The 15,751-nt window shown below is 42.3% G+C and overlaps 1 protein-coding gene and 1 non-coding gene across 5 annotated transcripts in view; both read right to left on the reverse strand.

Annotated features, from left to right (window-relative positions):
- TTC7B (tetratricopeptide repeat domain 7B) overlaps positions 1–15,751 on the reverse strand; it is a 257,345-nt gene that overhangs the window by 194,209 nt on the left and 47,385 nt on the right. The window lies entirely within an intron of this gene.
- On the reverse strand, positions 3,192–3,321 carry LOC120232108. Its single transcript, XR_005528498.1, has one exon. It is a non-coding gene; the product is annotated as a small nucleolar RNA SNORA11 (small nucleolar RNA).

Below are 15,751 nucleotides of genomic sequence, written 5' to 3' on the forward strand. Positions count from 1 at the left end.
AGGTCCTTAAAGTAAGCAAAGCTTGGCTCACAGCACAACACTAGCTAAAGAATATCTTCTATCCCAAAATGTACCCTTAATTAATCAAATACTTTAAAAAATGTCAAATGCTCTCAGTTACTAGGAAAATCTTCCAACTCTGAGCCTTAGAGTTTGGGGAGTCACAACAGCCCCGCAGACCACCTCTCAGCTGTGGGCTAAGAAAATACCAGAGCTGCTTTGTGGGTATTTCTTTGGAGATGGAAGAAATCCTCTTTGCCAGGAGAAAGTTCAGGGCTGGGAGGTATGAAAGCATGAAGGACTGAAAAAAAAAAAAAAAAAAAGAATGCTGAGAGGAACAGCTGTTGCCTGAACCAGCACCAACTTCTGGTTGCCCTGGGCAACCAGTTGGCCCCAGGAGTCTCCACCCACAACCGGAGGCAGAGAGAGGGAGGGTCTCGGGGATGCTACTCAAGAGGGCTTCTGCTGGGTCAAGTGCCCTGGGACATATGTGTACAACATGGAAATGTGTGGGAGATGTTCTGATATGGACAGAAATGGGGTCTAGAACTGGAAGAAGTCAGAGAACCTCCCTCCTCCCCCTAGAAAACCCACTCGTTTTACAGGCCATGAAACTGAGACCGGCCATGGTGAAAGTAAGTGACTTGCCTAAAACCTGACAGCCAGTTAATGGCACAACAGGAATCAGAATTCAGGTCTTCGGCCTCCCAAACAACACCCATCCAGTTAGTTGATAATCTTCAGAGCAGACCCACTAGAGAGAGGAGACCAGGCACACTGAGCATCAGCAAATGGCCCCTAGTTTCATGTGCCATCATTTTGAGAACGGCCTCTTCCAATCTGCTCTTACCAGGAATTGTCTCTCCAGGCTGCAAAAAGCCACGAGAGAGACGGCCGTTCTGAACAGCAAAGAGGAGGATCCACTTCTGTTCACAAGGAGCCAACAACCGAGGACAGCATGCCTGGGCGCTCAGTGATCACCAGTTTGTCACAGAAAGTACGGCTCGAGGATTTTGTTATTTTTTGGACAGCTTTATCAGGGTGAAATTGGCATATAAAAAGCAAAACATTTTTCAATGTTTCATCATGATGATTTTTGACTTTTATTTAATGTTATTTTTTATTAACTAAAGTCCATAGTTAAACCACATTAGGGTTCACTGTGTTCTGTAATTCATGAGTTTTAACAAACTTTATCTCAAGTATCCACCATTACAGCATCATACAGACAATTCACGGCCCTAAAAACAGCCCATGCTCCACCCATCCATTCCCATATCCCTCCTCCTGAGCCCCTGGCAGCCACTAATCTTTTCACTGTCGTTATGGTCTTGCCTTGATGTCCTATACTGGCAATCATGCAGTGTGTGGCCTTTTCAGACTGGCTTCCTTTGCTTTCACTTTTAACTCTACATTTGAGGTCCCTCCGCACCTTTTTGTAACCTGATTGTTTCTTTTTGTCCCTACACAATATTCCATTTATTCATTAATCCATTGAAAGGAACCCGGGTTGGGGCACCTGGGTGGCTCAGTCGGGTAAGCGTCTGACTTCGGCCTAGGTCATGATCTTGCTGTTTCCAAGTTCGAGTCCTGTGTCGTGCTTTGTGCTGATAGCTCAGAGCCTGAAGCCTGTTTCTGCCTCTCCCCTGCTCACGCTCTGTCTCTCTCTCAAAAATCAATAAGCATTTAGAGAGAGAGAGAGGAAGGAAGGAAGGAAAGAAGGAAGGAAGGAAGGAAGGAAGGAAGGAAGGAAGGAAGGAAGGAAGGAAGGAAGGAAGGGGGAAAAGCACCCTGGTTGACCCCAGGTTTTGGCAATTATGAATAAAGCTGCTATAAACATTCATGTGCAAGTTTTTGTGGGAACATAGTCTTCAACTCAAATGGGTCAATATCAAGGGTGAGACTCTGTAAGAAATAGCTCATAAATATATTTTGTTTACAAACAGCTTTGAAACAGTATTATTTTTAGCTTTGTGAGAAACTGCCACACTGTCTTGCAAAGTGGCTTTACCACCTTGCATTCTCACCAGCAATGAACGAGACTATTTCTCAGTATCCTTGTCAGCATTTTGTGTTATCAGTTTTTTGGATTGTAGTCATTCTAATAGGTGTATGGTAGTATCCTTGTTGTAATTTGCAATTCCCAAAAGACAAATGATGCTGAGTATATTTTCTCATGCTTATTTTCCATCTGTATACTTCCTTTGGTGAGGTGTCTGGTCAGATCTTTTGCCCTTTTTTCAATTACATCATTTTCCTATGGTTGCATTTTAAGATTTCTTCGTATATTTTGGATACAAGTCATTTATCAGATATTTGCAAACATCTGCAAATATTTTCTTACAGTCTATGACTTATCTTTTCATTCTCTGAACAGTGTCTTTCACAGAATGAGAGGTATTCATTTTAATACAGTCTAAACTATCAATTTTTTTTCATGGACTGTGATCTTGGTGTGGGATCTAAAACCCCACTGCGAAACCAAAGGTCATCTAGATTTTCCCTATGTTATCTTCTAGAAGTTTTACAGTTTTGCATTTTATACTTAGGTCTAATTCATTCTCAGTTAACATTTATGAAAGGAGTAAGGTTTGTGTCTAGATTTTTCTCTTTTGTATGTGGATGTCCAGCTGTGCCAGCACCATTTGTTGGAGAAACTATCTTTTCCCCACTGAATTGCTTTTGTGCCTTTATCAAAAATTAGCTGACTATATGGGGCATCTGGGTGGCTCAGTTGGTTAAGTGTCCAACTCTTGATTTCTGCTCAGGTCATGATCCCAGGGTCGTGGGATCAAACCCTACACTGGGCTCTGTGCAGAGTGTGGAGTCTGCGTGGGATTCTCTCTCTCTCTCTGCCCCCCCCACCCCCGCCACTTTGCCCTTTTCCCCTACTCACATGCTATCTCTCCCTCTCTTTCTATAATAATAAAAGCTTCATATCCTCATTTAAAAAACTCAGTTGACTATAGTTGAATGGGTTTATCTGGCCTCTCTGTTCTGTTCTATTCATTTATTTATCTATTCTTTCCCCAGTATTAGGCTCTCCTAATTTTTTTCAACAACAAGGAAAAAAAAACCCAAAACAACAACAACAAAAAACCTCTACTGAGGGATAATTTACATGCCACACAAAATTCACTCAGTTTAAGTACACAATTCAACAACTTTTTTATTTTATTTTTCTCTTTGACACATGCAGGGCATCTGTTCATAGGAAAACCACAAGTTTTGTGCCACTTGTCACAATGAACCCAGATTCCTGTTGGGTGTGTTATAAACAGAGGAGCCATTTCCTCGGGCCCCCTGCCCTGATCACACCCTTCAGCAGCTTTTAATAAACTCAGAGCCAGTGGCTGTCAACACAATGCAGTTGCAGAGGCAACCACTAATTTGCTTCCTGTTTCCAGAGAGTTACCTTTTCTGGACATTTCATGAAAACAGAGTCATTTGATATGTGGTCTTTTGTGCGTAGCTTCTTTCACTTAGCATAAGGTTTTCGATAATTTTGTAATTTCATCCAAATTGCAGCAGCTCTCCATTTCTTTGTATTGTTCTGCGGACAGATTTCATTTTACCCATCCAGTTGCCACTACTGGATGTTTGGGTTGCTTCCACTTTCTGGCTATCATGAAAATGCTGCTATGACCATTCATGTACAATTTTCTTGTGCGGACATATCTTTTCAATTCTCTTTTATTTATTTTTTTTAATTTTTATTTATTTATTTCTAGGAGAGAGAGAGAGACAGCATGAGCAGGGGAGGGTCAGAGAGAGAGGGAGTCACAGACCGAAACAGGCTCCAGGCTCTGAGCTGGCAGTCAGCACAGAGCCCAACGCGGGGCTCGAACCCACGAACCGTGAGATCATGACCTAAGCGAAAGTCGGCCGCTCAACCGACTAAGCCACCCAGGTGCCCCTTTTCAATTCTCTTTTAATGGGTATGTACTTAGAAGTGGAATCACTGGGTCAGATAATAAGTTTATTTAAGAAATACCAAACTGTTTCCCAAAGTGCCAATACCATCTTACTATTCAATTATGGGGCAATTTATGGGGCGGTCCAGTTTCTCCACATCCTCGCCAACATTCATTATTGTCTGTTTTCTTAGAGCTCTCCTGGAGGGTGTAAAGTGATCTCACTGTGATTTTGATGGGTGTTTCCATAATGACTAATGGAACTAACCATCTCTTCACGTGCTTATGTGTTATCCATTGATCTTCTTTGGAGAAATGTCTATTAAAATCTTTTATCCATTTTTATTGGGTTGTTTGTTCTATTATTATTGAGCTTTAAGAGTTCTTTATATATTGTGAATACAAGTTTTCTATCAGATATGGGATTTGCTAATATCTTCTCTCATCTATGATGTTAAGACATGTGTTAACATGTCTTTTGAAGATCAGGAATCTTAAATTTTGATGAAGTCAAATTTATCAATATTTTCTCGTACAGACTGTGTTTTGAGTTTCCTAGCTAAGAAATACTTGCCTAACCCAAGGTTACAAAGGCTTTTATTTTAAGTGTTAATTTTTGAGGGAGGTGGGGGAGGGGCAGAGAGAGAGGGAAATAGAGACTCTGAAGCAGGCTTTGTGCTGACAGCTCAGAGCCTGACGTGGGGCTCAAACCCACGGACCATGATATCATGACCTGAGCTGAAGTCAGACACTTAACTAATTGAGCCACCCAGGTGCCCCCAAAGGCTTTTCTTCTTATATGTTCTTGTGAAATTTCTATAGAGTAGGCTTTACAACTAGGTCTATGATCCATTTTAAAATAATTTGTGTAAGGGTGCCTGGGTGGTTCAGTCAGTTGAGCATTCAACTTTACCTTAGGTCATGATCTCATGGTTTTTGTGAGTTCAAGCCCCGCAATGGGCTTGCTACTGTCAGGGTGGAGTCTGCTTCAGATTCTGTGTCTCCATCACTCTGGCTCTCTCTCTCTCTCTCCCCCCCTCTCCTGCTTGCATTCTCTCTCAAAAATAAAAATAAACATTTACAGAGAAAATAAAATAATTTTTGTATATGTTGCAAGACAGAGATCGCAGTTTACTTCTTTACAGATAGATATCCAAATATACTACTTATCGAAGATTTTCATTTCACATGGAATTGCCTTTGCACTTCTGTGAAAAATCTGATGGGTATATACATGTGATCCTTTTTCTAGACTCTCTATTCTGTTTCAATGAGCCATTTGTCTATATTTATGCCAATATCACCCTGTATTGACTATAGTACCTTTATAAATCTTGAAAGTAGTGGACAGTGTTTCAATTTTGTTCTCTTTTATCAGGGTTTTTTTTTTTTGGGGGGGGGTGCTATTCTTAGCCTGTAACATTTCCACATAAAATCTACTTGTCAATGTATTTTTTTTAAGTTGGCTGGGCTTTTGATGGAGATTACGTTGAATTTATAGATCAATTTGGGGGAACACTGGCATCTTAACAGTATCGAGCTTTCTGACTCAGGAACACAGTATGTCTCTTCATTCATGTAGGTCTCTAACAGCTCTTAGCAATGGTTTGTACTTTTCAGTGTACGTGTCTTGCAAACCTTTTCTCAGATTTACCCTCAAGTATTTGATATTCATCACGGTGTTGCAAATGGTACTGTTTTAATTTCAATTTCCTTTGGCTCATAGCTATATATAAAACTACAATAAATTTTGGAATACCCATTTGAATGCAGTTACCTTGCTAAATTCACTTATTCTACCACTGTTTTTATAGGTTCCCTCAGAATTTCTATACAATCACATTGTCTGCAAATAAAAGGCAGTTTTGCCTCATCCTCTCCAATCTGGAAGCCTTTTATTTCTATATACTGCCTTATGCCTTACTCTATAAGAACCGTCAGTACCATGCTGAATGTAGTGGTGATGGCAGACATCCTTATCCCATTCCTGATGTTGAGGAAAAACCAGCAGCCCTCCACCATGAAGTCTGATGTTAACTCTGAGTGTTTTATAGCTACCCTTTATCAGGTGGAAGATCTTTTCTACACCAATTTTGCTATGAGCTTATATCAAGAATAGAGGCTGAATTTTCTCAAATCCTCTTTCTGTGTCCCTTGAGATAATCATATGGTTTTTTCTCCTTTATTTTTTTAAATCTGGTGAATTACACTGACTGTTCCAAATATGAAAAGAAACTTCCTTTCCTGAAATAAACCCTACTGACCATGATCTGCTATCCTTTTTTATACTGTCAGATTTGATTCGTTAAAATTTTGCTTATGCTTTTTTCCAACTCTGTGCAGGAGGAATATTTGTCCGTAGTTTTCTTGTAACGGTTTTGGGATTTTGATAAATGCTAACTTCATAAAATGACTTCAGAAATATTCCCTCCTCTTCAATTCTCAGGAGGAATTGGTGTGGAATTGTTATTTCGTTCTTAAGTTTTTGGGAGGACTTACCAGGGAAGCCATCTGGACCTAGGGTTTTCTTTGTGGGAAGCTTTTTAACTACAAATTCAATGTCTCTGATACATTGTTCAGACGATCTCCTTCTTCTTATGTGAGCTTTGGTGGTTTATATCTTTCAAGTAATTTGTCCATTTCTTCTGAGTTGTCAAATTTACTGACATGGTGTTGTTTATAATATTTCCCCATTCTTTTAAAATCTATAGAATCTCTAGGGATGGCACCTGCCTCATTCCTGATTGAGGCAATTCATGTTCTCTCTTTTTATCCTTGACAGACTAGCTAACGGTTTATCAGTTTTACTGAAACTCTCAATAAGGGTCTTTTGATTTCATTGATTTGGGTTTCACTGATTTTTCTCTATTGTTTTCCTGTTTTCTATTTCCTTTATTCCTGCTCTGGTTTTCATTATTCCCTTTCTTCTGCATACACTAGTCTTAATCTACTTTTCCTTTTCTTATTTCTTAAGGTGAACACTAAAGGATAAATCTGAGACCTTTTTTCTTTCCTAATATAGGCATTCAGTTATAAACTTCTCCTTAAGTACTGCTTTAGCAGGATCCTGTAAATATTGGTATGTTGTTCTTTTATTTTCATTCAGTTCACAACACTTTCTAATTTAACTTTTGATTTCTGCTTTAGAAATGTATTATTTAGTTGCCAAATACTCAGGGATTTTCCCCAGATCTATTATTGATTCCTAAATTAATTCCATTATGGTCTGTGCAGGGGACGGGGGGCAGGGGTGGGGAGAGGAGGCTAAGCAGGCTTGGGATGTTCAAACTCTGCACATTCCAAAGAAAGGACTGGCCCCTTGTGCAGCCCTTGAGGAATAACCTCGAGGTCCCTGGATAATCCCACCTGATTAAGAGTGTCTTTGTTTATCTGGGGCCTTGGGCCACACCAGATAGTTACAGTGTGATTCATGGTGAAGGCCTTGGGCCACACTATATCAGTTTGGCCTCTGGAAATAGTAAAAACTGAATAATTAAGGCCAGTTCCATGGGTGCCCCTTTCTACACAACAGAGTCCCAATGAAAACCCTAAACACCACGGTTTGAAAGAGAGTCCCTGATTGGCAGTACTCCGTAAGTATTGTCCCACATCATTCCCGGGAGAATTAAGCACCGTCCACATGACCCCACTGGGCGGAGGCCACTGAAAGGTTGAGCCTGGTCTATCCCAGACTCTGCCCTAAGCACCTTTTCCCTTTGTTGTAATCAACTGAAACCTTGAGTTTTCTGAATTCCACGCATCTTTCTAGTGAATCACTGACCTGAGGGTTGGTGGTAAGGATCCCTGACACAGGCCAGAGAACATACTTGAACCCTTCCAATTTGCTGAAATTTGTTTCTGGCCCAGAATACGGTCAATCTTGGTAAATGTTCCATTACACTTGAAAAGAATGTGTATACTGTTGCTGGGTGGAGGGTCATATAAATGTCAATTAGCTCAAATCAGTAGACTGTTTTGTTCCAGGATCTTCTATCGTTACTGACCAATCGGCTGTGCACCTGTCCTATCATGTACTGGAACGGGGTACTGACGCCTCCGAGCGGAACTGTCGGTGGTTGCTTTGGGGTTTAACTCATCACGGTCTACTTCAAATGACAGCACCCCACGTCTCATACAATACAACACCCTCACAATTGCATACTTTCTTTTATGTCTTTCTAGTCTTTATTCTCTTATTATACACACTTTACTTTCACATAGGTTATTAAGTCCCACCCTACATAGTTCTCTTATCAAAATGATCAACTACATGTTAAAGACGTTCAAATGATAAGGAAAAACGCACACAGCCATCAATATAGTTAGGACTTCATTCCTTTGTGTGGATTCGTATTTCCTCCTGGTACCATCTTCCTTCTACCTAAAGGGACTCTTTTAACATTTCTTATAGTTGCAGTTCAGCTAATGATTTCTTTCAGCCACTGTATGTCTGGAAAAGGCTTTTTTGAGCCTCAGTTTTTGAGAGATGTTTTCCCTAAGTATGGAATTCAGGGCTGATAGTTCATGCCCCTGTCCACCGGTGCTCAAAGGTGTCACTCCACTGTATTCTCCCTTTCATGGTTTCTGACAGTAAATCTACCATGATTATAAACTTGCATGGTTTTTGACAGTAAATCTCTCTTATGTTTGTCCATCTGCATGTAATGTGTCTTTTTATTCTGGCTGCTTTTAAGATTTTCTCTTTATCACTGGTTGTGAGCAATTTGGATTATTTAGTGTTTTGGTTCAGTTTTCTTCACGTTTCTTGTGCTTGGGCTTTACTGAGCCTTCTAGATCTGAGGAACCATGGTATTCATAAAATTTGAAAAATTTTCAACCATTATTTCTTCAAAAAATTTTTATGCTACCCATCCTATTAGGGGACTCCAATAACACACATATGAGGCCACTTAAAGTTATCCCATGGCTCACGTATGTTCTCTCCACTTTTTAAAAAGAATATTTTTCTCTCTGTTTCAATATGAATAGTTCCTACTACTATGCCTTCAAGTTCATTAATTTCTTCAATGTCTAATCTGCCATTAATCATATCCAGTGTGTTTTAAATCTCAGACATTGTAGTTTTCATTTCTAGAAACTTGACTTACATCTATTTTTTGTTTGTTTGTTTGATTTATAGAGAGAGAGAGAGAGCAGAGGAGAGGGGCAGAGAAGGAGAGACTGAATCTTAAGCAGGCTCCATGTTGAGTATGGAGCCCAATATGTAAGGCTTGATCCATGACCCTGGGGTCATAACCTGAGCTGAAACCAAGAGGATGCTCAATCGATTGAATCACCCCGGCGCCCCAACTTATGTCTATTTTTATCTTCCATGACACTGCTAAGTTTTTAAATGGAAGGAATACAGTTCTAATTCCTGTTTTAATGCCCCTCCAATCCTAGATGCTCAATATTCATTCCTTTCCCACTTAGAGTCAAATTTGTTTATGCAGTTGCAAAAAAATCACTATGCAGCCTCTCTCCAGTGTTAACTCTGTTACAGCCTCTTGAAACTTTCTCTGGAGGTGAATACAAGATAAATGGAACAAATTCAGGGCCACCTGGGTCGCTCAGTGGGTTAAGTGTCCAACTTTGGCTCAGGTCATGATCTCGCAGTTCGTTAGTTCGAGCTCCATGTCGGGCTCAGTGTTGACACCTCAGAGCCTGGAGCCTGCTTCAGTTTCTGTGTCTCCCTCTCTCTCTGTCTCTCCCCTGCTCATGCTCTCTCTCTCTCTCGCTCTCTCTCTCTCTCTCTCTCTCTCTCTCTCACAAATAAAACATTTAAAAAATTTTTTAATTGAACAAGTTTGATGGGAGTATTCATTGACTTTATTTATGGAAAGCACTCAACAAGGGTTTGCTATGATTATTGTTCAGGTATTATTACTACCACAACAAACTGTCTTACACTAAAAAACCAAACCAAACCAAACCGAATGAATTCACCATCTGGCAGAGCAGCTCTGGAACTATTCCAAAGCGTGCACTTGACCGGAGCTTCCTCGATGTGCTTTAAGTGCTCACTTGTGCAAAATTTAACCAGGAAACAAAAAAGAGATCAACTGTTCTATAATCTGCCTTCTGCTTGTATGAAAAATAACCAAATAATGTGCAAGTCGATATCAGGAGTTTAACATAAAGAAAAAAAAATTCTCCAGAGTGTCTCGAAGGGCCAGGGGGAAAAAAGGGGTCTATACTGCAGCACTTTGTATCCTGCAGGCTAGACCCTGACCGCTAACGCCTGTGAAGACGACCAAGGCCCTCGGAGACCCACCAAACCCACCAAATCAAAGAAAAGCCAAGTCCAGTTCTGCACAGTTGGTCTATCATCTGTATCTGGAGGTTGGGAATAGTTGAAACCCGGTCATCCAGGCTTGCCATCCAGCGACATGCACGGTTGGTAGAAACAACTCAAACTAGTCCCACAGCTTAACCCTCCACAGTGAGGGCTGATTGGTGTTTTCTATGGGCCTGTGTTCTAATTCAGGAGCCATGTGGACGCCCAAGATCTGGACTGGCCAACAGGTCCCCGGCAAGGAGTGCACACTCAGGGTGGGGCCCCTTATGGTAAATATTAATCCTCTCCGTCTCCCAAATGCTATGACATTGTCTCCATGTGTCACCGGGCCCATCTCAGAGCAACAGCAGAAAATTGATTTACCATAGTGAATTCGCGCCTATGCAGCCCGGCTCCAGAATATTTAGTTCTCTGTCAAAAGCTACGTACAGGGCCTCCCGACTAGACTATAAATTTTCAAGCGTCTGGGATCAGATCAACACTGTCTGAGAAGCGAGGCCTGAGGTCACGGCCCAAACTGGCCCCCATTAAAACATCAGCTGACACCTTGTCAGTTTGGAAAGCTATCATCAATAACATTTTTAGTTACTTTCTTTTTCCCAAAGAAACACATGACTGAAAAAATAGTGAAAAACAGACTTGACAAATGGCTGGTGTGACAGCAGTGTCTAACACACATCTTGATAAGCTCTGTACGCCCAAAACCAAAGCTGCATGCAAAGGGCAGAAATCAAGAGCTCCCTGCCCCATCATCGAGGTCAACTTTAAAAGCAAAGATGAAAACAGTGGCAGACGGTGTGTTACCATTTCAAGAATGTGGAGTAGCCACTGGCCCCAAAATGTATCCCTCTGCCACAGGAGGGGAAGCCCACAGGTAGGCTCACTTCCTAAAGGTCCCTCCCATGAAAGGCAACACATTTAAATAAATTAATGATAAGAAGACCATTGAGATGACACCTGACTGCTTTCGAAGCCCTCCCGGGTACACGAGCCTATTTGGTCCTGGTTAATAGGCACCATCCGCCTTTCAACTTTGGGGAGAAAGAAAGTCTCAGAAGAATGAAGCGACAACCAGAAGGTCTGTGCGGGGACCAGGAGGAAACTGTTAAGAGGGCCCGGGAGCTGGGCAGATGCGTCCTGTCCCAGGGAATATTCTAAGGGAAGAAACCAAGACTGCCGTAGGAGGAGTATCGAAGGCAAAGGTGCCACACAGCCTCCAGCAGACCAGAGGGACGTCACCGCTGGGTTTGGGGGGTGGGGGCGGGGGGCTAGGCAGCTGGAAGCAGCTGAGGACCCCGGACACTTTTAAAAGCTCAAACGTGTGCAGCCTCTGAATTGCTCCATTTCAGTGCAGCCTAGAGAACAGAATACAGCAACCTGGACTCTCCAGCTTGGCTTCCTTCCGCAGCAAGGTCTCCTCGCCTCCGAAAGGGAGCTCCATGTTCCCTCCACAAGGGCTATCCATCCCTGCAGGTCTGGCTGAGGAAGTGGCCGGTGGCCATCTCACTGCCCAAAACTCCAGGGATCGTTGAGGGGTAATCACCCCAAATTTTTTCAGGACTTTTCAAATTTGAGAACCCTCAGCGAGGAGCCTGATCTGGGTATGTAAGACTAAACAGTTTCAGTAATGATAAAGGTTCATTTATCAAGGCCCTACTCAGCACCCAGCACTACGCCTGGCGCTTGCCACGCACCACAGCCACCATGCAAAAGGAGGGTGTTAACAGCACCTTACAGATAAGACTGAACTTCGGGCTCCACAGCTAGTGAATTTTACGATAAATTCAAGTTTTGACCCCTGGTCTATCAGACTACAAAACCCTCCTCACAATGGCCAGCCTCACTGAGCTGCTGACAGCATATTCAGTGTCTGATAAAAGCAATGACAATAAAATGAGTTTCAAGCTGTAAAGGCACAGAAGGCGAAGTCCAGTGCCCAAAGGCAGTGATCTCTCCCACCTAGAGCTGTGCCGCCCTGGGCAATTCTGTGGGTCACTGGGCCTCCCACACTTTGCCTGCATCAGGAAGGGCTCAGCTCAGGGCTCAGAGAACAGCCAAAACAAATATTTTGAACTTTTTAATCGCATTAAAATGAACAAGGAATTAATTTCTTATAAAGTTATGCAACACAATAAAAGCCTCTAAAATATAATTATAAGAATTATGTACTACAACTATAGGCACTATTTCCCCATCTATCTTAACCACGTCTCTGGAAGCCAGACCCTGACGCTTTGCTGTAACATGACCCACAAGGGAGTTTATAACCACAAGTACCAGGAAAACTTTATTGTAATATTCTGTCTCTGATACCCCAGCGCTGTGGTATGGACTTCAAAGACAATAAGAAAATTTCCAGGATCTCAATTCCCAAGGCCAAAAAGAAATTCAGGAAAAGAGATTCAAGGTCTTCAAATAAAAGTCCTGGCAAAGGCAGCTCCAGATTGCTGGTCCTGTGTTCTCACCTCTAGAATGGCCAGCTTCTCACAGGTGTCACAGGTACTCAACTCAGTGGAGGGACAAGCCACTGTGTAGGGTGCAGGGAGGAGAAAACCGATGGAAACCACCAAATGTGGGTGGAGGTTGGGGAGGGGTGGCTGGTGGCCTGTGGGCTGGGAGCCGCAGTTGGCCCCTTCTGGGTGCTTTTAGAAATTGCCGTCTTCTTTCTAGAGTCAGCATATTCTTCTTAGAAGGTGTGCATGTATACACACACACACATACACACACACACACAAACACATACACACACACACACACACAATGAACACACATCACTCATAAAAGAAGATGCCAGAATTACACATTCACCTACTAGAGCAGACCATCTTTCAATGCCCCTTCCACAATTCTGTGAGCAAATGAGACACAAACTCATCATGAAATGTTTACAAAATGAAATCTGCAGTTTGAATCGATGCTCACTAAGTCACTACTTGGTAACAACATAAGAGAAGTAACAACACGTAGTGGGTACTAGCTACACACTACACACGAGGCACTTCTGCGATCTGACATAATTTCTCTACCCTTTGCAAGAATATTCTGAGGGAGGATTTACTATCATCCCATTTTGGAGATGAGGGATGGTCCCTGTGCTATTAAGTAACTCACCTAAGATGATGCAACTAGTAAGTCGTGGAGCTGGGGGTCCAACCAGGTACTATTACTTGACTTTAGCTCTTACAGTACACACTCTCGTGGCTCTGATTCACCTGTCTCCATATGTAAAGCAGGACTGTGTAGTGGATAAGAACTTGGGTCTGGAGCCAGAATCCCTGGTTTTCAATCCACAGGTGACTTTCTATGTAAAAACGCCATGTGCTTGGAACAGTACCCGACCCAACACATACCAAGCACCCAAAAACCAGTGACCGCCATGACCATCCTCTTTAGGTAACAACAGGCTGGAAGGTCTCCAAGTGGGAGCATCGTATTCATTTGTTATAGTACTTTTATACATATTTTAATGACAGCTTTATTGAGATATTACTTATAGACCACAAAATTCACCTGTTTAAAAAGTTACGTACGACTCAGTGGTGTCAGAATATTCGTGTAGTCGTGGAACCATCACTACTAGCTAATGCGAGAACACGTTCATCACCCCAAAAAGAATTCCCATTCCTATTAGCAGTTCCTCCCCCAGGGCACCCTCCTCCCAGATCTGGCAGCCACTAATCCACCTTCCGTCTCTGGGGATTTGTCCAGTCTGACTATGTCACATAAACATGAAACCTTTTGCTGCTAGCTGCTTTCACTCGGTGTGTTTTCAAAAGGTTCATACCTCTCTGGACCAAGTATCAGAACTTCACTCCTTTTTTTAATTGAGGGGAAATTCACATAACATAAAACTAGCCATTTTTTAACATTCACTGGCACTTAGTACATTCATAATATTTTATGACCAGCATTTGTATCTAGTTCCATATACTCCATAATATTCCACTGCACAGGTATAACACTTTATCCATTCATCAGCTAATGACCATTTGGGTTATTTACGTTTTTTAGGCATTATGAAAAATGGTGCTATGAATATTCACGGACTGATTTTTGTATGGACACATGTTTTCTTTTTGTTGTTGATCTAACATTTGGTTTTTATTTTTTTCATTAAGTTTTTTTTTTTTACTTTAATTCCAGTATAGTTAACAGTGCTATGTTAGCTTCAGGTGCACAACAGTGATTGCACAATTCTATACGTTACTCGCCACTTATCCTAAGTGCGGACATATGTTTTCAATTCTCCTGGCTGCATACCTGGAATAAAAATGATACAGGACATGGGTGATCCTATGCTTTGTGGTATTACTTTCGATCTTTGTTTTAAAGAAAAAAATCACATTACTATCTAAGTGCCATGCTGCTAGGTAAAACACTAAGAAATGAAAAGACATGGTCTTCTGAGCAGATAGACCTCAACTCAAACCCTTGCTTCTCCGCTGATTAGCTCGGTGGCTTTCAGCAAACTGTTCAACATCTTGGAGCCTCTGTTTCCTCATCCAGTAAACGAGATTATTCTGAGGCTTAGCTGGGTACCTGGCACAGAGTGAAGTCAGTCCTTGATAAACAGTAACTAATACCACCAACAAGCACCTTTCCTGGGGACAGTGATGAACCTTGTCTTTTTTTGGAAGCATCTGAGAAAGACAGAGAAGCTCTGAGAAGAAGAATCATCCATATTGCCACCATTCAGAATTACACGCATACACCCTCAACCCGAGGCCTTCATGGTGCTGGGTAAACTCTGGTCTCGGCTCTAGTTTTTTTCCTAAAAAAAGAAGACTCATCATCCTAAGGGATCCCTACAGGGCAAAGCGCATGTCCTGGGCACCCTGACTCCAGCAAGAGGTGACGGCTGTCAGTGGCCAGATGTGCCCGGTCTTTCAGCGCTGCTGGAATTCTCACTCTGCACCATCTATGTGCAGAGCTTCACAGAACAGGCCCTGGCCTCCTCCCTGGAGAAGCTCACCTCTGGGGCAACGGAGGAGAAAGACATGTTCAAAACAACGGAAGCAGTGCAGGGACTGAGACAGAACATGTATCACAGAAGAACTAAGGGCAAGTACCTCCGTGGACCTTCACCTAAAATTCCAGCCCCCAAACTCTCTTTGGTCTCTTTGAGTCTCTGCTTGCTTTCCAAAAGAAGAACCAATGAGGAGCCTAGTAGCACAACCAACATTAAATATGAATATGGGTCAGTGGCAAGAAAAGGGCTCTTACTCTTCTTACACCATCTAAATATAAACAGGAAGCTCTGACTGGCAACCTGAGATGAGCGGCCACGGAGCACGCAGCCTCCCACTAGTGGGAGCATGCGCACATCTGGCCGGGAGGAGGCTCCGAGATCAGGAGCTGGAAGGCTTCTGCTGCAGGACCCCAGGCCCTGGCCTCAGCTGTCACTTTTTCTGGGTTTGGCACACTGGCTAAAGCCAGCCCTCGGCAAGGCCTCCCCTGCTCCCACCCCATCACCCTATCCCCTCTACCCATAGACTTCTTTTTGTCTTTTCAAAAGTTTTTTCAGTTTGTTTACTTATTT

The sequence above is a fragment of the Hyaena hyaena genome, unplaced genomic scaffold, assembly GCF_003009895.1.
Source record: "Hyaena hyaena isolate Hyena2069 unplaced genomic scaffold, ASM300989v1 scaffold_67, whole genome shotgun sequence".
Classification (NCBI taxonomy): Eukaryota; Metazoa; Chordata; class Mammalia; order Carnivora; family Hyaenidae; genus Hyaena; species Hyaena hyaena.